Here is a 22,062-nt window from a genome sequence, read left to right as displayed (position 1 = left end):
AATAAAGCAGCCAGTATTTACCCTGCACAGAAACAAAATAACCCACCCAAATCTAACTCTTTCTGCACGTTATATCTGCCTCCCCTGCAGTGCACATGGTTTTGCCCAACTGCTAACAAAATTCCTGCTGCGATCAACTTGGAATTACCCCCTTTGTGAAATCTCCTGCATAAAATTATGTGGAAACTTCAGTTTCTACATCATTTTATGGTAAAAAGCTTGACACATAGGCCCTCATTCCGAGTTGTTCGCTTGCTAGCTGCTTTTAGCAGCCGTGCAAACGCTAAGCCGCCGTCCTCTGGGAGTGTATCTTAGCTTAGCAGAAGTGCGAACGAAAGGATCGCAGAGCGGCTACAAAATAATTTTGTGCAGCTTCAGAGTAGCTCTAGACCTACTCCTAGCTTGCGATTACTGCAGACTATTTAGTTCCTGTTTTGACGTCACGAACACACCCTGCGTTCGGCCAGCCACGCCTATGTTTCAGCAACCACGCGTGCGTTTTTTCACTCACTCCCTGAAAACGGTCAGTTGACACCCAGAAACACCCACTTCCTGTCAATCACTCTGCGGTCAGCAGTGCGACTGAAAAGCTTCGCTAGACCTTGTGTGAAACTACGTTCGTTGTAAGAGTACGACGCGTGTGCAAATTGCGCCGCATACGCATGTATGTGCCATTTTTTTTACCTGATCGCTGCGCTGCGAACTAAAGCAGCTAGCGATCAACTCGGAATGACCACCATAGGCCCCATAGAGTGTGAGTAAGTGCTCTATGAAACCATTACTAGCAGTAAAGTAAAGTAAAATTGTTTAATTAGAAATGTTTTGAATACCATTGCTAAAAGACAGAATTTGTCTGATTGTAAGCATTCAAATCTATATTTTATTTTAAAACACATACATTTTCTATCTGCTATAGTACTGTATATCACCACAAGTATTCTCCATTCTAAATATAAATGCAGAGCACATGGATTTATTTAATAAACATTTTCCTGTATTTAAAATTCACAAAGATCTGTCATTAACGGTGATGATGTAAAGCTACTGTAATAACTGAAAAAGTAACGTATATACTCGAGTATAAGCCGACTTTTTCAGCACTTTTTATTTGTGCTGAAAAAGCCCCCTCGGTTTATACTTGAGTCAGTGGGAAGGAGGGACACGGAGGGCATAGCGCGCACCTCTCCTGTGTCCCTCCTGCGTCTCCGGAGGCAGCGGCGGGTCTTTTAAATGAAGTACGCGTTCGTGAGCTCTGATTGGCTCACGAACCGGCACTTCATTTAACAGACCCGCCGCCGGAGACGCAGGAGGGACACAGGAGAGGCGCGCGCTGTGCCCTCCGTGTCCCTCCTTCACAAGACAGCTGGGGAGCGGGGAGGGTAAGTTGTACCTGGCACAGGGGGAGCATATTTGGCACTTGGGGCATATGGCACTTGGGGCATATGTGGCACTGAGGGGGCATATCTGGCAGTATGAGGGCATACCTGGCATTGTGGGGGAATATCTGGCAGTATAAGGGCATATCTGGCACTGTGGGGGCATATCTGGCACTATGAGGGCATATCTGGCACTGTGGGGGAATATCTGGCAGTATGAGGGCATATCTGGCACTGTGGGGGCATATCTGGCAGTGTGAGGGCATATCTGGCACTGTGGGGGCATATCTGGCAGTATGAGGGCTGTGTACGGCTAGAGCTGCATTTCCCACCCTAGGCTTATACTCGAGTCAATAAGTTTTCCCAGATTTTTGTGGTAAAATTAGGTGCCTCGGCTTATATTCGGGTTGACTTATACTCGAGTATATACGGGTAAGCCAAATAATAAAGCACATTCTTTAGAATATAAAATTGGTCCCTGGAAGTTTTTTTTAAAATCTGTGATGTTATATATTTACAATATTTTAATATATGGCAACCAGGCTTTTACGTACCTACTCTATCAGAAAACAGGTCAGGAATGCGGCAGACTTTAGGATTTTAGCCTGCACCTATAAAACTCACTAAAGCAGACTAGTAAATGGATATCCCCAGAGCAGCACAAACATACATATAGTTGAACATAGGTGTACACACGGGGGGTGCCTTGTGCGCACAGGCACCCCCTAATGTCCGGCACCTCCCCCCCCCACCCCGCACATAACGCCTGCGAACCGATCATCGCTGTATGTGTGCTGCTGTTGTAGCACTGATCAGTGCTTCTATACAAGGTATTTAAGCAACATAATAAAATGAGTGAATAAATGAGTTTCATATATTTCTGTATGTTAACTAGTGCATGTGTATGTATTATATGTGTGTGTATATGTGTATAAAATATATATATATATACAGTCTAAAATGTATTCTTTACATAGATAGATGTGTGTGTGTGTGTGTGTGTGTGTGTGTGTATATATATATATATATATATATATATATATATATATATATATAGACAAAAGAAAAGGGTTCTCTTGGGAGCTTAACCACCACAGATATCTAATTCATATGATAAAAATATTGTTTATTAAAACAACATATTACATCATTATAATGATTAACTTGTTCTTTTCATCATATAACCAGACAGTTCATGGGATGTACACTGATAAACAAATTGTATGATGACTGTAAGAATAACATCTGGTTTGAATGAGAATGATCACATTGAAGATACTCAGTTGGTTAATTAAAGCGGTTATACATACCAAAAAATGGCTTCACCAAAATATGTCAATACAAACAAAGCGTGGAATTGCTGAGAATGTATTCCTATAAAGTAGAATTACACTCCCGTTATGTATATCCATCCTTATGCTAAATGTGAAAAATTTTATAAATATGAAGTACCGTTCTGCTGAGGATAATTCTTAACAGATATAACAATAGCCCCATTAAGCAAACTAACATTGTGATATTCATAGGAGGTATAATCTATGGATACATTAATTGAGGTTCGATATAGTCTCGAAAATTAATTTAATCCACAGCTAATCAAGGTCCAATGAAACAGATGTTTCAATAAATTCACATAACCCTTTCACTATACTGAGGTGTGTCTATATTACAGAAATTCATATATGATAAACCATTATAATTTAGATCAAATCATATATGATAAAATATTAGTATCCAGATTATATCCACATGTACATGTATATGTAGATTTATAAAGGACCATGCTGAAAGATAGACTGTTCCTATACAGAATAGTAATAATCTACTGTAATAATTCATGTATGGCCAGAGTATAAGGCTTCTTGACTGAGTATACAGAAGCTTTCAATTAGAAGTGTATGTTCCCTCTTATGAGGATAGTGATCCACCTAAAAACAGTGATTTAGACAACATAAGCTCACCTTTTAGGTACTAATTGACCTTCAATTTATGGGTGTGACCGAAGTAAATCAGTAGTATATCCGTATGCTTCCTATGAAATTATGTGATACTTCATTAGGATTAGGAGTTCATTAAACCTTGTAAAAAATAAGATACCCCCAGTATTGCAACAAATTGAATAAGGGGATGTAGCAACTAAATTTAACACTCGTGGCAGACTAAATAGGTCATATATACACTTATGTAAATAAGTAAAATATTTTATTTTAATTATTTAAGAGACAGGCTCACCTTTCTATTAAATCCTATTGGACTTCAAAAATAAAAGGACAAACCAGATGGATTCAAATAGCACTATCCAATCCACTCCCTATAAAAATGGGATATCTTAATTGAAAATCAAAATGTAAACATGTCTTATTCAATTACAGACTGGATAGGATAAGGAATTTACCTGACGTAGTGTCTCAAGGTCCACCTCACAGCTATAAGTGTGATTGACATAATTTCCTGTCAAAATAATTAGGTAAATTAATTAGATTAATTAACATCACCTACAAGACCTTTTTAGACTTGATAAACCTATTAGAACTTTTATTGAATGCATGCATGAATTCTTGGCGGTATTCTTGCAGGTATTCTTGGCGGGAGCATAGTGGAACAGGCATCTTCCGGGGTTGCCACGGAGACGGACCTGCGACACAGCCCCATGAGGTCATCGGAGGGAAACGCGGAAGTGCTGCTGGGCGTCCGGACGGTCATTCTGGCACCGTTGAGCAGGTGAGTAACATAATGCACTGATTGTCTGTTTGTGTCCATGTATAAATGTTTCACTGTGGTTCAGTTAGGGTGATCAAAGCCCTGAGGACGGGGTCTATCCCCGAAACATGTCGGTGAATTAAAACTGACCAACTAATCTTTTTCATCAAGCCTGCTTGAGTGCCGCTTCTTCATTCCATAACCGCAGCTCTGTGTCATCCTACCTGGTCCCACAACACAACGCCCTCCCCTTCCCACAGTTGATCCCTACCTTCAGCCTCCTTATGCTAGTAAGGAAACAGCTCACCAGGCTTGCACTGGGACAGCCGCTTTGCGGCTTCGGCTGTCCCGGCAGACAGATCCGGATAGACGTGGGCTGAAACCACTGCTGTGTGGGGCCCCTTCCCACACAACAGGAGGGGTCAGGAGGGAGAAAGGGGGAGCTGCGCTTACTCAGGGGACACTTGTTGTTGTGGCAACCATGTATGCTGCAGACACATACTCCGGCAGCAAATCGATTTCATTGCGGATGGTGCAACCACACAGCAAGTGCGCTATGTGTGAAGCACCATCCGCACACACCTAGTTACGGCTCTGATTTCTGTCCAACGTTTTCACTTGAATTTTTGAGAGTGCCCCCACAAAGAGTCTTATTTTTTCTTTGGTTTAAATTGGTATATGTCTAACTCTGGGGAGCACCGCCAACCCTACTAACAATGATACAGGAACTTAGTTATATTTTGGGTCCTGTGACTGTCATAGGAAAGTTAAGGTAGTTGGTCCGATATATATACATACATATATATATATATATATATATATATATATATATATATATACTCTACTCTTGGCAGTATATTTACACACTGCAGTGAACTGTGGAGTGATCTAGTGTGGAATCCCATCCCCTGGGTTTTTTCTATTCTGCATAGTCTGGCAGCAGAGTCATGGTTAAGCTGTGAGAGGGAAGGTTATGATTGGGCACTAGGGGGAGGCATTACTGTTAGAGATTAGTGATACTCATCACCAGTAGTCATAGTGATGTCGATGTCACCCCCCGGACCTGGAAGATATTGCTGTAACCACTGGACAAGTTATGTAGACTACCGGGAATGTTTTGTTGACATTCTAAATATGTCGACATTTCATCAGTGTCGACATGATGAATGTCCAAGTAATATGCCAACATGCTGCATATACCACACCTAGATATGTGTTTCACTGTAAACATCTTGGCTAAACCTGAAATGAAAGCTGTGAGGCTGTTTTGCTTAGTGGGAGGAGCAACCACTATATATTACAGGTACTGTAGGTGCCAGTGAGCAGACAGCACAGACCTAGATGTGTGACTGACTCCTGTTACTTCCTGTGCATCATGATCAGTTTACAGAGTCTCTGTCTCCTGACTGCCAGTGCCTTAGTAGCAGGTAATAGAGGATAATGTTTAATAACAATGTAAAGAAAGAAAATGCCTGAAAACAGATTGCAGAACAAGCTGTGTATTTCTGACATTGCTGTATATCTTCTAACAAATGACTTTGTATAGTGTGATAACTCTATTCTGTTTTCTGCAGTGTCCCAGGCTCAGCATTCAGTAACACAGGATCCCCCAGTGATAACAGAAACTGCTGGAAAAAATGTCAGGATGTCCTGTACCCTCGGAGGGGGTCTTACTGTCAGTAGCAACGGGGTGGTATTTATACAACAAACACTGAGCAACAAACCCAGATACATTCTGTATTATTACACAGAATCCAACAAGGGGAAAGGGGATGGGGTTCCCGCCCGGTTTGTGGGATCAGCCTCTGGTAATATAGGGTATCTGGATATCAGTGGGGCGCAGCCGGAGGATGAAGCTGTATATTACTGTGCTACATGGACTGGAAGCCAGTGACACAGTGATAGCAGAGAACAAGGAAGTAGCACAAATACTGACACTGGCTCACTGGGACTATTCAGAGCAATGAAGAATAACCTACGATATGCATTAATGCACAGGTTCTCAAACTCAGTCCTCAGGACCCCACAGGTTCCATGTTTTGCAGGTCACCTGTAGATTTTTAAAATGTGACAGTAGGTGATACACAGTGCAGCTGCTGGGTGACATGGAAAATGTGAATCGTGTGGGGTCCTGAGGACAGAGTTTGAGAAACACTAATTAATGTAATTTTAGCATTTACTACTAACATTGTAAAGCCATATTTTTTTTTTTTTTTTTTTTAAAGATTTATTTATTGGGAGATCACAATACATCAATAATACAGCTTTCAACATTCACAATCCAGTACAATAAAAACTCCTATAAAAAACTTGGGAAGCATGGTACTATCAAATTTCTGTATGTGATCCATTTTATCCGTTTTTAAAGAAATGAAGAAAAAAGAAAAAACAAACGTCTGGATAGTGTAGTTATTGGAAAAAGAAATAAACATAAAAGAAGCAGAGAGTAAGAAAAAAGAGAGTTAGAGGACAGAAGGAGAACAGAGGGTAAGGAAGAAGGAATGAGGGGGGGAGGGCTGGACCCTTGCCAAAAAGGAATAAAGAATTATACAATCCAGTATATTAATTAAAAAAAAAAAAAAAACCCAAGAGGATAAATATTAAATAGCAAAAGGAGAGCTGATCCCGTGTAGGGAGATCCACGGAGACCAAATGGCAATGAATTTTTTTGAAGAGTTATTGAGGATACTCGTCATGTACTCCATACGGTACACATACCAAATGCGGGACATTATAGTGTGCAAAGTGGGAGCAGTCGATTGTTTCCAGTCCAATGCGATCTGGCAGGTGACCGCAGAGATCACATGGCGCATCAATTTGTTTTGATGTTTGGATAACGTTGGAATATCTAGTGGTAAAAGAAAATATTTAGGGTCATTTGGAATGGGGATATGTAATAGGATTGCTATGAAGTTGACGACTTCATTCCACAAGCTAGCTATCTTGGGGCAAGACCACCATATATGCATAAATGAGCCTCTAAGTTACACCCTCTCCAACACCTGTCGGAGGCATCAGGATAGATCTTACTAAGTCTGGAGGGGACATAATACCAACGATATAATAACTTGTAAATGTTCTCTTTAATCTTGACGCATATAGAGCTAGAGGCCGCATTGTCCCAGATCTCTGACCACTCATCTTCAGTGAAAGTAGTGTTGAGATCCTTTTCCCAGGCTTTTTCGTAGGGAGGTTGCGGGGACGTGGAGCCATCAGAGAGTAATGTATAGAGAAAAGAAATCAGTCCTCTAGTGGAGGAGCGTCTGAGGCACAATGCTTCAAAAGCAGATAGTGGCCTGCCAGTGAGTGTATGTTTCGTTGAAGAGTGAAAGTGTCTGATTTGTAAATATTGAAAAAAATGTTTAGTAGGTATGTGGTTATCCTGAACTTGAGAGAATTGGGGGAAATTTTTATCTTTAGAAATATCATTAAGGAACAGAATGCCTCTGTGTTTCCATGGAAGAAATGCTGTACTATGCATTCCTGGAGGAAAGGCCGGATTATGGAGGAGTGGAATAACAGGGGAGGGAGAAGGAGCCAAACTATGTTTTCTATTTGCATAGTCCCAGATTGATAAAGAACGAGATACAATCGGGTGAGAAACCACACTTTTAGGACGGTTAGGTCTTGAGATCCATAAAAGAGAGGAGATGGAAGAGAGTCCTAGCTCTGCAGCCTCAATATCAACCCAAACCTTCCCTGCTCCAGCACCGCACCACTGCACACATTGTGCTAACTGTGCAGCGATATAATATTTTCTGAAATCTGGAATACCTAGCCCTCCACCATGAGTGGGGCGCTGAAGCAGTTGTAGGCGTATTCTGGGATGTCTATTTGCCCATATGAAGCGAGCGGACTGGAATCTCAAAAATTTAAATACATAAGCCGGGATAAAGATCGGAAGAGTCTGGAAAAGGTAGAGAAGTCTGGGGAGTATATTCATCTTAACCGAATTTATCCTTCCTATCCAGGAAATGAAGTAAGAAGACCATGAGAGTAGGTCTGATTTAATCTGGTCTAAAATACGGGGGAAGTTAGCTTGAAACAGTTGGTGATGTCTATGTGTTAAAAAAATACCTAAATATTTAAGTTTCTTCTTATGCCAATTAAATGGAAAAGAGGCCTCTAGGGTTAGTTTGGTCGGTCCTGGAATATAAAAGTCTAATACTTCAGATTTTTCAGTATTGATTTTATAGCCTGAAAGTTGAGAGTAAAGGCCAATTTCAGATAAAAGGGGATGTAAAGATTGGGTGGGGTTTCCCAGAGATAAGAGTACATCGTCCGCGTATAGGGCAATTTTATGTTCAGTCGGACCAACACGTACACCCAGAATGTCAGAATTATCACGTATTCTCGCAGCTAGGGGTTCCATGACCAAGGCGAAAATTAGGGGGGAAAGTGGGCATCCTTGCCTGGTGCCATTAGTAATCTGAAAAGGAGAAGAAGTGAGACGGTTAACAGAAACTGTGGCTGTAGGGTGCTGGTATAGGGCTTTGACGCCTTGGGAGAATTTACCGGTAAAGCCCATTCTGTCAAGAACCTGGAAGGCAAAAGGCCAGGAAATGCGGTCAAATGCCTTCTCGGCATCTAGTGCAAGGATCAAAGAGGGTAGTTTCTGCTTATGTATAGAGTGAATTATATCTATAGCCCTTCTAGTGTTGTCGGATGCTTGACGACCCGGGATGAAACCTACTTGATCTGGGTGAATTAGGTGAGGAAGATAGGAAGCTAAACGTTTTGCCAAAATCTTTGCATAGATTTTGAGGTCTACGTTAAGCAACGAAATTGGCCTATAATTGACGCATTTCGTGGGATCTTTGTCAGGTTTCGGAATCACCACAATGTTTGCTTGCAGGGAGGCTGGAGCAAAGGAGGACCCATTTAAAATGCTATTGAATAAATGGGTAAGGTGGGGGGTGAGTTCATGTACAAAAGTTTTATAATATTGGGCCGTGAAGCCATCAGGTCCTGGGGCAGCAGAGGACCGCATGGACCTGATAGCAGTCGTAACTTCCTCTAGTGATACGTCTGCGTTTAGTGATGTTAGTTGTGTATCAGTAATAGTAGGTAGAGGAGTGTTCAATAAGTATGTCCGTATATTCTCTAAATCAATTGAAGGGGAGGAGGATGTCGGCAAGTTGTACAGCAACTTGTAAAAATCTCTAAATTCATCCACCATTTCTGTGGAATCATACGTAGGACCATTTAATTTTTTGGTAAAGAGTTTATCAATAGTGGTTGAAGCTTGTTTGCGTCTCAGTTTATTAGCTAGCAAGGAGTCGACCTTATCTGATTTATCGTAAAATCTCTGTCTCAGTTTCTGCAAGATGTTCGCTGCCCGATGAGAAAGTAAAGCGTTCAATTGACCTTTGAGATTGTCGATCTGGGATAGGAGCGATGCAGTAGGAGATAGTTTATGTTGGGCCAGTAAAGTAGCTATTTGATTTTCCAAAGAAGAGATTTCACGTGCTGCTTTTTTCCTCATGACAGAGGTCTTAACCATTATGTGGCCTCGGAGGGTGGCTTTATGAGCCTCCCACACAATTCCAGGGGTGACGTCTGGAGTGCCATTTTCATCAAAATAGTGTTTCAAGGTCATTTTGAGGTCAGTTAAGGTCGAAGGGTGTAGCAATAATGTGTCATCTAGACGCCATTTACGAGTGGGTGGAGGGCCCTGGAGGAGGTCTAATAGAATATACACGCCGGCATGATCAGTCCACGTAAAAGGGGATATACCAGCATCCGCAATTAAAGAGGCAGTGGATTGAGAAATGTGGAGCATGTCAATGCGTGAGTATTGCTGATGAGGGGCTGAATAATGTGTGTAGTCTCGAGCCGAGGAGTGACATAACCGCCATGAGTCGCATAAGTTCAATTGTTTAAGAGACGAGGAAAGGGTGAGAGAAGCCTTAGAAGCGGTAACATCTTTCTTAGCACCTGGAGGGCCGGATTTATCCAATGAGTGATCAATAACAGCATTGAAATCCCCACCTAGAATTATGTGACCTTGTGCAACCTTTTGAAGACGCTTAAATAAAACTTGGAAAAATTGGGACTGGTCTTGATTCGGGGCATATATAGAGGCGAGAGTGAAGGTTTCGGAACGCAGGGAGCCAATTACCACAATATAACGCCCGTCCGGGTCCGTTATTGTTTTAGAGTGAATAAAAGGAATGTTGCGGTGTATTAAAATAGCGACCCCCCTTTTTTTACAATTAGCCGAGGCAAAAAAGGTCTGAGAGTACTGCTTGCCTTTTAGTTGGGTGTGTAGGCCCGTGAGATGTGTTTCTTGAAAAAAAACAATATCTGCCTTCTCTCTCTTACATGCGCTGAGAGCCACAGTACGTTTTTTGGGGGAGTTTAGCCCATTAACATTAATTGATAGTAACTTCAGAGCCATAACTGGGTAGCAAAGAAAGGGTAAGCTCTAGATTCCTGAAAACACTGAATGCGCTGAGAAGAGGAAAAGAGAAATAAAAAATAGCAAGGGTCCAACCCAAGAAAAGAAGGGTCGAGAAGAAGGGGGGGGAAGAGAAAGGTTAAGTCTATAAAGTAGGATGAAAAAGAAAAAGAGACAGAGGGTGCCCATAAGGGCGTAAACCCTAAAATTGTGGGTCCCGATAAGGGGCCGCTGTATCAGTAATGAACAAAATGCAATCTCTACAAACAAAGGGTGCATGGGGGTGGTGGGTTTCGAAACCGGAGCGACCAGAGAACTCTGGTCCCCAATCTGTCGGAGAGTTCCAACAGAACAGCAAGATTCCCTAAACGTAGGGAAAAGATACGGTGTACTACCTGTAGGAAGGGAAAGGGTTCACACACAAAAAAATAAAAAATGAAATAATTAAAAAAAAAGGGTGTGTGGGGGAGGGGGTTACACAATACCAAGCAGCGAATTAGAACAGTTCAGGTCTGCAAGAATTCTAACCAATAACACATAAGCAGTCATACAGTAAACAGATCAAAGGCGGCCCTATAACACCCAACAACATTTTAAAGGTTAACCAGACAAGCTGAAATAACTAATATAAAATCGAATGAAATAAAGAAATGGGACTAACTGGAACCTTTATGCGAAAGTCCGTACCAAAGACTCATAGAAAACCGGTTGTCTGTGACCTGTAGGGAGAGGAAAAAAAAAAAAAAAAAAAAAGAATAAAAAAAAAAAAAAACCACGTACATAACATTGGGAGAAAAGGACGAGAAACAGCCTAGAGAGACCGGGCAGGGCCTGCGACTTGGTGGCGAGAGCGGCCCATATATAAGATCAACTGCGGGCGGAGCTAAAAAAGATATGGCGGGGTTTGTTGGCCAATAAACTTAAACAAAACAAAGTCTGAAAAATAAACCAAGTCAATGTGTTGCGGCAAGTAAGGGTAGAGGCAGAGAGCAACCAAGTAAAGTCAAGGGGGGTCCGATTCCTCGGAACGTGGACGGCCCACTCTTGTCCACTCAGCTGCTGGAGGCTTCGGGCGTTGAGGTGTAGGCGAGATCGGTGGGGTGGAGGCATGGGCGGGGTCCGGGAGCAGATCCATTTTTGCTAGTAAGTCGTGACCTTGTGCCAGAGTCTTAATCGGGTACACGACATTGTTGGCAGAGACTTGGAGGAGAAAAGGGAAGCCCCACCTGTATCGGATATTATGCTGGCGAAGAATCCTCGTAACAGGCTGAAGGTCCCTCCTCTTCTGAATAGTGGAAGGGGCCAAATCCTGGTATATTTGCAGATGCATGTCTCGGAAAGGAATAGTAGGAGTGTCTCGGGTGGAAAACAAAATGCGCTCCTTGGATTTATAGTAGTGTAGGCGGACAATAACATCTCTGGGAGGCTGAGATGCCGAGGGCCTGCTCCTTAAAGCTCTATGGGCTCTGTCGCAGAGGCAGTCCTCATCAGAAAGGTCTGGTACCAGGTGCTGAAAGAAGTCTCCTAGAAACGCCTGTAAGGAAGGGCCAGACACAGATTCCGCCACATTCCGGATACGGAGATTATTGCGGCGGGAGCGATTTTCTTGATCTTCCTGCTTCTCCTTGAGTATTTCAATTTCGTCTTGGAGCTTAGTAAGTTCCGAGTCCATGCGCATTTGGGAGCGACATAGGTCGTCGGTCTTGGTTTCCAGAGCATCGGTCCTGGAGCCCAAAGAAGCAATTTCTGATTTAAATTCCGAGACCGCCTTAGAGAGTTCTTGGTTAAAAGCGGATTGCACGCCTTCTAGTAGGCTGGTCATCACCGCCTGTATCTGTGGGTCGATACAGGAGTCAGAGGATTGGGGGGAGGAAGGCGAGTCCAGGAGGGAACGCTGTGACTGTGTGGATTTAGTTTTGTTCCCAAAAAAGTTTGTGGGGGCCGTTTGGCCTTTCTTATTTCTTTGCGACATAGCGAGGGAGGGTAGGAGGGAGAATGTAGCCTACACCTCAGAGATAGGGGGGAAATAGAGCACAGGTAGTACTTTTATACAAATAGGGGACCAGAGGGAGGTATGGTCACATTAGAAAGACATGTCGTAAGGCCCCCAGACAGAGGTCTCGTGACTAGAGCACATCCCTTAGAGAGCGCTGATAAAGGATAGCTTAGCGTCACACTAGAGGTCAGTAAGTAATTAGCGGGGCTTCAGGTGCCAGCTAAAAAACACCACTGTAGGGAGAAATAAATAGAAGCCCCACGTGTCTAATCGTGCCAAGGAGCACTAAAATGGGGCAATCTATAAGCAATAGCAGGGCAATATAATGGCCCCAAAGTGGATTTGTGAGGGATGGGCAGTAGAGGGATCGGCTGAGGGTGGGCGTCTGCAGCGGAGCTCTCAGAGGACACCAGAGATTCCTCACTACAGAGCAAGCAGGCTACGGCCACCCAGCTAGATGATCCGGTGCACGGGTCAGACAGCACACACCACCCAGTAGCCGGTTAGAGCCAGGGGACAACAGCCTTAGAATAATCTGCAGAGAAGCATGCAGCACAGGGTGCAGTACTTCTGATCCCGGGCACCAGGGATCCACAGCACGCTGTCCCCCCAGCAGATGAACAGGTCCGGAGCCCAGCTGAGAGTATGCGGGTGATGGGGATCCACAGTGCGCCCCCCAGGCAGCAGATTGTCAGAAAATCCGGTCCGGGGCCCAGCAGGGGAGAGGAAGCAGCGGCACTTCCGGTCGCGGGTGCCGGAGAACACAGCGCGCCCCCAGGGGTATAGACAGCAAAGTCCAGGGCCCAGCTAGGGAGAACAGTCGGCGGTACCTCCAATCGCGGGCATCCGGGCTCCACAGTGCGCCCCCCAGCCGGCTGATGATCCGCTCTGCAGAAGGTAGCGGTCAGCGGCACTTCCGGTCGCGGGCACCGGGGACCCGCAGCGCGTCTCCTCCGGCAAAAGGCAGATGGGACCCGGCCACAGCAGACCAGGCGGCAGGCAGACGGAGGCAGCAGGAGACCAGCAGGGCCACAGGAGAGCCGAAGTCCCGGAGCTGCGGGCCGCAGAGATCACCCGTCGGGCAGCAGGAGAAATCCAATCCCCGGCTCCAGCAGGGTGCACAGGCCTCAACCCGCAGAGACGCAGGAGGCGTCTCCCGGCTCCGAGGACCGAGACACCCAGGACACTACAGCAGCACACAGGTAAACCCAGGGCCAGGGCAGAGTACCTGTAGCGTGTTAGGGCTATATATTAGAGGACTAGCCAGGAGCTCACAAAATACACGTCCGTTCGACTTGCCGGTCAGGCCACGCCCCGTAAAGCCATATTTTTACATATTTTTGCATACATTCATTCAACTCTAACGGCTAGATGCGTCATCGCTTGGAAAGTGATAAAATGGAGAGTGAAAAAGCACCAGCCAATCAGGTCCTAACTGCCATGTCACAGGCTGTGTTTGAAAAATGGCAGTTAAGAGCTGATTGGCTGATGCTTTTTCACTCTCCATTTTATCACTTTCCAAGCGGTGACGCATCTAGCCCTAAATTAGATTCTATGGAGCTGATTCACTTTTGCGGACACATCTTGTAATTTGTAGCCGAGTGCACACAGCTATAGGTGATACCGAGTTGTACACATCTCAGATGCATCTCCACTTGCAGCTGAATGGTTGAAACTGGGTGGCAAGAGGCCCTTTGCATGAAGGCTAAGCTGAGTGAGCGCATGTCAAGTTGGAAGATAATCATACCATACTACAAGCAATGCTTCTGTCCCACACTGACACAAGCAACTACAGTATCTGTGTATAAGACAAGATCATGTCACTGCCAACAACATTTTGTCCATGTTAAATGTGAGAGGAAAAAGGTAAAACATTAGGACTGTGTCACCAGAATCACCAATAGATCATTGAGTTTGGATGATAAAGACAGGTCCCAGACATCTGTGGTGCCACAGATTAAATGGCATATTGCAGAAAATAATAATGACATGCAGTAAACAATAATAATAATAATAATAATATATACAGTATATATATATATATATATATATATATATACATATATATATATTGATAAAGCTAAATATTTATCGTATATAATACCCTTTATGAGGTCTAAGAACACTGTACGCTATCTACGTATGAAGTACCGTAAGGGTACGCTAGTTGCGTAACAATTGCTTTGCCGTGATCGAGACGCTCAAGCGTCACGTTCACTCACGGCCAAGAGATCACAGGCAGGCACGTTATTGGCTGTTAACTAAAGTAATGATTTGCTATAGCGTAGCGAACGCTCGGGACCACGAGGAGATCACCAGCGGAGCTGACGCTCACTATATTAAACCTTTGTATCTAAACCATAAACAGTGTATTGTGCAGTAAAACCTTCGTGTAATATTAGAGAGTAAATGCAACACAGTATAACCTTATTACCTTAAAAGCTGTTTGAGCGTCACCGACGCTCTGAGAATACTTAATACTATAAGAAACACACAGATACCGTGCTCAGGGTCCAACGCCTAAAATATATATTATGAATGCTATACTTGCAAAAGAGTTAAACACAATACAAGTCATACACTACAATATAACATAGACTACCTAACCAGATAACTACACAGGAAATACAATACAATACAATTTAAGGGAAAATGAGTGAGAAAGAGAAGGAGAGAGAGAGAGAGAAATTGAGAGAGATTGGCCCACAATAACAAGAAGATCAATATAGTTGCGGAGAAACACTTACGCACAAGGGGAAACGATTGCATGCGCCTCGATATCCAGCTCCCAATTATCAGCAATGAGAACCGTTGAAGAGAGTGAACTGGATATAGTCGGCCTGCCTATTTATGCCCCACACACAATGCAATTCAATGGTCCCTACAATCTTATTGTTCATTGGACACAGGAATTCGGCTTCGCATTATAACAAAAGGTCATAGGTTGATTCATACAGGTGGGCTGTGACTATTTCCAACAGCTCAGGTGGGAGGGAAACTGGGTTTCCCGCCGCATGGGTAATAAAGTGCAAATAAAGTAAATGTTCATAAACTTCTTATGTCCATAACTATTCGCACGAGCGATTGATCTGCTTCAAACCAACACCGGAATATTTCTAATTAAATATTCTTCCGATGGATACTAAACACCACTGTATTACTCCTGTCTGACCCTTCGTATCAAACAAAGAGGGATTTCTCTGTTCATGAACATTCTATATTAACCAAACTTGCAGAATCTATCAAAGGGACCATGATCTACAAAATACATTATATAGTGAAAATATGTAATGATTGAGTCGCACGCTACGATCGCATAAACTCTACCGTAAATACGCATACCATGCGCCTGCGGGTGCCCGCGACTGTGAGTATGCGCACGTACGGGAGAGCGTACGCATGCGCAGCACGGACCTGTGTGAGGTGCAAATATGGTAGTGTGCATAGAGATATTTTTCTGACTTTGACAGTCCACCCTTTGGCAGTCAACAATAACTGCCACTTCCTGAAAACATTTCAAAAGGAGAAAAATATATGTTAGGGGTTAATACATTTACATGGTTGGGTAAGGGAGGAGAGGAGATGGTAGGAAAAGGGTATGACCTAGTGAGATAGCAGAAGCATGTGTGTATGAATCCGTGCTTGGGGGTCATGTATCATCGTGCCGTACGTGTTTTAAATCAAGCTTCGAGGTATTGCGAAGTATACATGTGAATTCCTTCTTATCCCGTGGTACGGGTCTGTGGATGGGCTGTCAAACTTTACCGAGCTCTTTTTGGCTTTGGTTGTAACAAAATGGGGGAGCACATTTTAGTTGATGATACATGAATGGGGGAGATATGTGATTGCTGATATCTGTGCCTGTATTCCCTATCGACTATGTGTGTCATTACCTGAGGGTTGTAGAAATGAAGAAAAGACATAATTACGGTAAATGCGGTGGTATTCCATGTCAGGTAAATGTACAGTCGTCGATTGAGGTCTTGTTTGGTGTCTGTTGAATGCAGTCTTCTTTGTGCTTTTGCCCATAAGGTGCGAGCAAAAGCTGTCAATGTCCATAGATTTACAAAAGTGTTGGGCTAGCGTAATTTTAAAATTTCTAGGGAAACTGGGGATCCATGGCATAGTTCATCAAAAAATCTGTGTATCAGGTTGTCAAACTTCTTCTTTAATCCCTCTGTTGTCTGTATATCGGCTCATCAAATTCCTCGTCCAAGTGGGTCTTGTTACCTTGGAGAAAACGGAAAAACAGGTGAAAGAAACGGACCGTAGAAATCGCATTTTCATCACATCATTGTTTCTACATTTGGGTCATAAATCAAGTCCAGGTTAATTACAGTTTCCTCACTCCTTAAACTCATTACCCTTGTATGGTGTTTGCACTTCATTAAAGCCTGACCGCATTTAAATATCAATCCAATCGATATGACAACACCTAAGATACATAGGAGAAACTTCCCAACATCCATTATGACTCCTTGAGCCCAGTCTCCTAAACCAGAAAACCAATTTCGCGGGTTCAACCATGACACCCAACCAGTCAGCTCATTATCTACAGCAGCAAGAGTGAGATTGTGTCTCCTGCGAAATTCCCACTTCAATTGGAGAATATCGTCCATCTTTTGGTCTATGACCTCGACCGGATCCTCGGTGCTATTCGTAATATATGTGCAACATTTCACGCCGTATTGTGTTGCCAGTGTGACACAATATCCGCCTGTCACTGCTGTGAGGTAATTGAGAACCATTCTATGCTGTACCAGTTCTGTTTTGTAAGCCTGAAGTTCTCTTCCAGTATACCTAAACGTGTCATCATACATTTCAGTGATATTATCTAACAAATTGGCGAGCGCAGAAATGTATTTATAATTCAGCACTCCTCTAGCGGTGCGGGTGAAATCTAACGCGATTAAGAATTGAATCCCGGTGGATTCACTTATCAGATCAGAGGCCGGATGCTCTGTCTTCTCTATCAGGTGCCTTTTAACAACGTGCTCGTAATGGGTGTGAGTATAAGGAGCTTGGGCACCACGGTGTATGTCTTTCATTTTGTCATGTGATACAGTCATTACTTCATGCAGTACTTTTCCAATATAACACAATCCTTCAGAGTTTGGGGCAAGCCACTTGTACGCCTTTCTCCCGCATATGAAATATGCATCATCGGGGAGAACATATGGGACGGAGTAGGACATAACCATATTACACACCTTCCATGTGAAATCTCCTAACCCTAATTCTTCCATCTGCTTAGTACACGTATCAGGTTGTACGATATGTGCACAGTATCCTGGTGATACCTCTCCAACTTTAGTAATCCTATTTCCTAAGGTATACCTATACCGGAAAGATTTTCCTCTACTGGCTATGTGGCGTACAAGCTCTGTATCTGTAGGCATTCTATCTGCTCTATGTGAAAAGGTCATGGTGTGGTTACTCCATGACACTTCCCAATTTCCCGGTTTTCGGGGATTGGAGATGTTGAAACATAATAGGGACCTATCCACATGGTATTGGTGGAGCTTCAAACTAGGAGGGCTGGAGATATTAAACCTCCGGTCCACCGGTCTCCCACCATTTAACTCAAGTATCTCCTCTATCGTTAAAGGAAATGGTACTAGCCCTGATTTGCTATGACCCTGAGGTACTTGAGAGCATACCCAACAATCTGTTTTGTTTAACACATTACCCACTAAGGAGTGATAGTCACTCAATGGATGCCGGTCCATATGGATATTAAAACTGGATTGGCATTTCTTAATGCACCCATCCTCAATGACATTGTTACAGAGCCTACAGATACAGTTTTCTTCAGCTAACAATCCTTCACAATTCCTTCTATGGTCAATGCTATCGGATCGTTTTCTGATACTCGCCTTTGCTTGTTGATTATGTTGTTCTCGGAAAACTACGCCTCCATCTTTATCATCAGAACCCATTCCAGAACCTCTCTCGACCTCCATGGTACTCTCGCCGGAACAGACTGCTCTGGTCAACATCATGGTCAACAGGAAAATCCGGATCACAGTCTCTTGAGGCAAGTCCATCTTAGGAGGAGACGAAGAAGAATGAGAAGGGGGGAAAAATAATTTGAGGGAGAGGGGATGGGAAGTGGAGAAAAACAATAAAAGGGAACAGGGGATCGACAACTGCTTTTGATCTTGTGGTTCTCGATGCTTAGGTGCCGCCTTAGTCCTCCTGGAACAGACACTCTAGTGATACAACCTCCACCGTCTGTTCCTTATCACAGGACTTCTCTGGATCAACGACCTTCTTACAGTGGGACGAATTAACCCAAGTCTCTCTCTCAGCAACCTTCAATGCTGTAGTGCTAGTCAATAAGACCTGGTATGGTCCTTCCCATCTGTCAATAAGGCAACCTGAGCGTAGAAAATTCCGTATCATTACATAATCCCCAGGTTCAATGTCATGACAATTACTATCTGGTAAATCAGGAATCACCAACTTCAGATTATCATTTTGATTCCTCAACTGTTTACTCATGTTAATCAAGTATTTTACAGTTACTTCATTGTTACACTTCAAATCATCCTGAGGGTTAATCATAACATGCGGTTGTCGACCAAACAAGATTTCAAAGGGAGACAGATTAAGAGGGGACCTGGGAGTGGTTCTGATGCTGTACAGTACAATGGGTAAAGCTTCTGGCCATGTCAATCCTGTCTCTGCCATCACTTTACTCAGTTTATTTTTAATAGTGCTGTTCACTCTTTCCACTTTCGCACTCGCCTGTGGACGGTATGGAGTATGCAGCTTGCTATCAATTCCCATCAATTTACACATTCCTTGAAAGACATCACCTGTAAAATGGGTACCCCTATCACTTTCGATAATTCTAGGGATACCATATCTACATACAAATTCCTGCACAATTTTCTTCGCAGTAAACATAGCGGTATTTGTGGCCGCCGGAAATGCTTCGACCCAATTTGAGAAAACATCTATACAAACAAGTACATATTTCAAATTTCGACAAGGGGGTAATTGAATGAAGTCAATCTGTATTACCTGGAAAGGGCCGCCGGCAGGTGGGATATGGGATGGTTCTGTAGGTATTGCCTTTCCAATATTCTTTCTCAAACAGGTAAGGCACGACATGGCTCTTTTACTCGCATGAGAGGAGAATCCTGGGGCGCACCAATATGCTCTTACCAACTTGCACATCCCTTCCTTGCCTAGATGAGTCAGCCCGTGAGCTGCTTCAGCCAAACATGGAAGATATGCTCTGGGGGCCACTGGTTTACCATGTCCATCCGTCCAGAGTCCTGAGGACTCCTGGCCATATCCCTTTGCCTTCCAGACTGCCTTTTCCTGTGTGGAACACAAATTTTGCATCTCACACAACTTCTGTGTGTTGATGGTATTAAATACCATCAGTTGTGTGGTGTCTGTCTGTCTGGGGGTAGCAGCTGCTAACTTAGCTGCTTCGTCTGCTCGGCTGTTACCAAGCGATACTGGGTCTTGGCTATATGTATGTGCTTTACATTTGATAACAGCCACTCTGTCGGGTTCCTGTATCGCTGTTAGAAGCCTTTTTATGTGAGCTGCATGCGCTACCGGTGTACCAGCTGCCGTCATGAAATTTCTGAGGCGCCATAGGGCTCCGAAATCATGGACTACCCCGAATGCGTATCTAGAATCGGTGTAGATATTGGCTGATTTGCCCTTAGCCAATTCACATGCTCTGGTTAGGGCGACCAGTTCAGCAACCTGGGCTGAGTGAGGTGGGCCTAGCGGTTCCGCTTCTATGGTGCCTTGGTCATCTACGACTGCGTATCCAGTACACAAGTCTCCCGAGTCTGACTGTCTATGACAACTACCGTCCGTGTAGAACGTAAGTTCTGCATCTTCCAGTGGGTTGTCACTGATGTCAGGCCTTGCGGTAAAATTTTGGGTCAAATATTCTATACAATCATGAGTATCTTCCTTTGTATTAAATCCTCCTTCCCCAGTACTCTCATCCTCCACCCTTTGGGTCTGTCCAGACACACTTGGGAGATATGTTGCAGGATTTAATGCACTGCATCTCCTTATGGTGATGTTTACGGGGGCCATTAGTGCCAATTCCCATCTTGTAAACCGCGCTGATGAGACGTGCCTGGTTTGGGCAGAATTTAACAAGGCTGACACTGCATGCGGTGTATGAATTGTGAGGTTGTGACCTAGCACGACGTCTTCGCTTTTCGTTACTAGCAATGCTATCGCAGCAACGCTTCGCAAGCATGTGGGGAGGGATCGCGCTACCGTGTCTAGCTGAGCGCTGTAATATGCTACTGGCCTGCTGGCATCACCGTGCTTTTGGGTTAGTACGCCTGCCGCGCAACCAGCACTTTCTGTTCCGTATAGTTCAAAGGGTTTCCCATAGTCCGGCATACCTAATGCTGGTGCCTGCGTTAGGCACTGTTTAAGTCTCTCAAATGCTGCCTCAGACTCGTCTGTATGCGAAATCCGATCAGGTTTGTTTGAGGAGACCATTTCCTGCAAAGGTAACGCTAAAATGGAAAACCCTGGGATCCAATTACGGCAATACCCACACATTCCTAAAAATGTTCTGATCTGTTGCTGGGTTTGTGGCAGAGTCATGTCTCTAATTGCTTGAATTCTATCAGCGGTCAGGTGTCTCAGTCCTTGTGTTAAACAGTGTCCCAAATATTTTACCTTAGTTTGGCATAATTGCAACTTGTCTTTGGAAACCTTGTGTCCTGTGTCTGAAAGATGAAACAGGAGCTGTTTCGTATCCTTCAGGGATGCCTCCAATGAATCAGAACACAGTAGTAGATCATCCACGTACTGTATTAATACTGATCCACTCACTGGTTGGAAAGACTGTAAACAATCATGCAAAGCCTGAGAAAATATACTTGGGCTATCTATGAATCCTTGTGGTAATCGAGTCCATGTGTATTGGACTCCTCTGTATGTAAATGCGAACAAATATTGACTGTCAGGGTGCAGAGGTACCGAAAAGAAAGCGGAGCAGAGGTCAATAACAGTGAAAAATTTCGCAGTGGGAGGGATTTGCATTAGGATGACAGCTGGATTTGGCACTACGGGGAACTGACTCTCAACTATTTTGTTAATCCCCCTTAGATCCTGCACTAGCCGGTAACCCCTCCCCCCACTCTTTTTCACAGGGAAGATGGGACTATTAGCAGTGCTGGACGTTCTTACCAGAATGCCCTGTTGTAGCAATCGCTCTATTACTGGGTAAACTCCTAACTCCACCTCTGGCTTCAGAGGGTACTGTGGGATTTTTGGAGCTATCCTACCATCTTTTACTTGTACAACTACCGGAGCTACGTTTGCCATTAATCCAGTGTCCTGTCCATCTTTAGACCAAAGTGACTCTGGTATCTGAGATGTCATTTCTTCTACTTGGGAGGGAGTCCTATTTGTCATAGTGGTATGTGACATTAATTTTGACGGGGAGTCTAACATGTCTCGTACTTCCTGAGCGTGATTCTCAGGTATGTCCAAGAATACACCTTCAGGAGTACAATAAATGACGCACCCCATTTTACACAGTAAGTCTCTTCCCAGGAGATTGGTCGGTGCCGATGCAGCCAGCA

At 43.8% G+C, this 22,062-nt stretch overlaps 1 long non-coding RNA gene across 1 annotated transcript in view; it reads right to left on the bottom strand.

Annotated features, from left to right (window-relative positions):
* Positions 1 to 2,568: 2,568 nt before the first annotated feature.
* Positions 2,569 to 22,062, bottom strand: part of LOC134884382 (uncharacterized) — a 98,808-nt gene continuing 79,314 nt past the window's right edge. The window contains exons 4-6 of the long non-coding RNA XR_010168537.1: positions 3,772 to 3,827; positions 3,609 to 3,687; positions 2,569 to 2,750 (exon numbers count right to left, since the gene is read on the bottom strand). This is a non-coding gene — a long non-coding RNA (uncharacterized LOC134884382). The remainder of the gene's footprint in view (positions 2,751 to 3,608; positions 3,688 to 3,771; positions 3,828 to 22,062) is intronic.

The sequence above is a fragment of the Pseudophryne corroboree genome, chromosome 1 (genome assembly GCF_028390025.1).
Source record: "Pseudophryne corroboree isolate aPseCor3 chromosome 1, aPseCor3.hap2, whole genome shotgun sequence".
Lineage (NCBI taxonomy): Eukaryota > Metazoa > Chordata > Amphibia > Anura > Myobatrachidae > Pseudophryne > Pseudophryne corroboree.
Note: the sequence above shows the minus strand (reverse complement) of the source record. Positions and strands in the feature narration are given on the sequence as shown.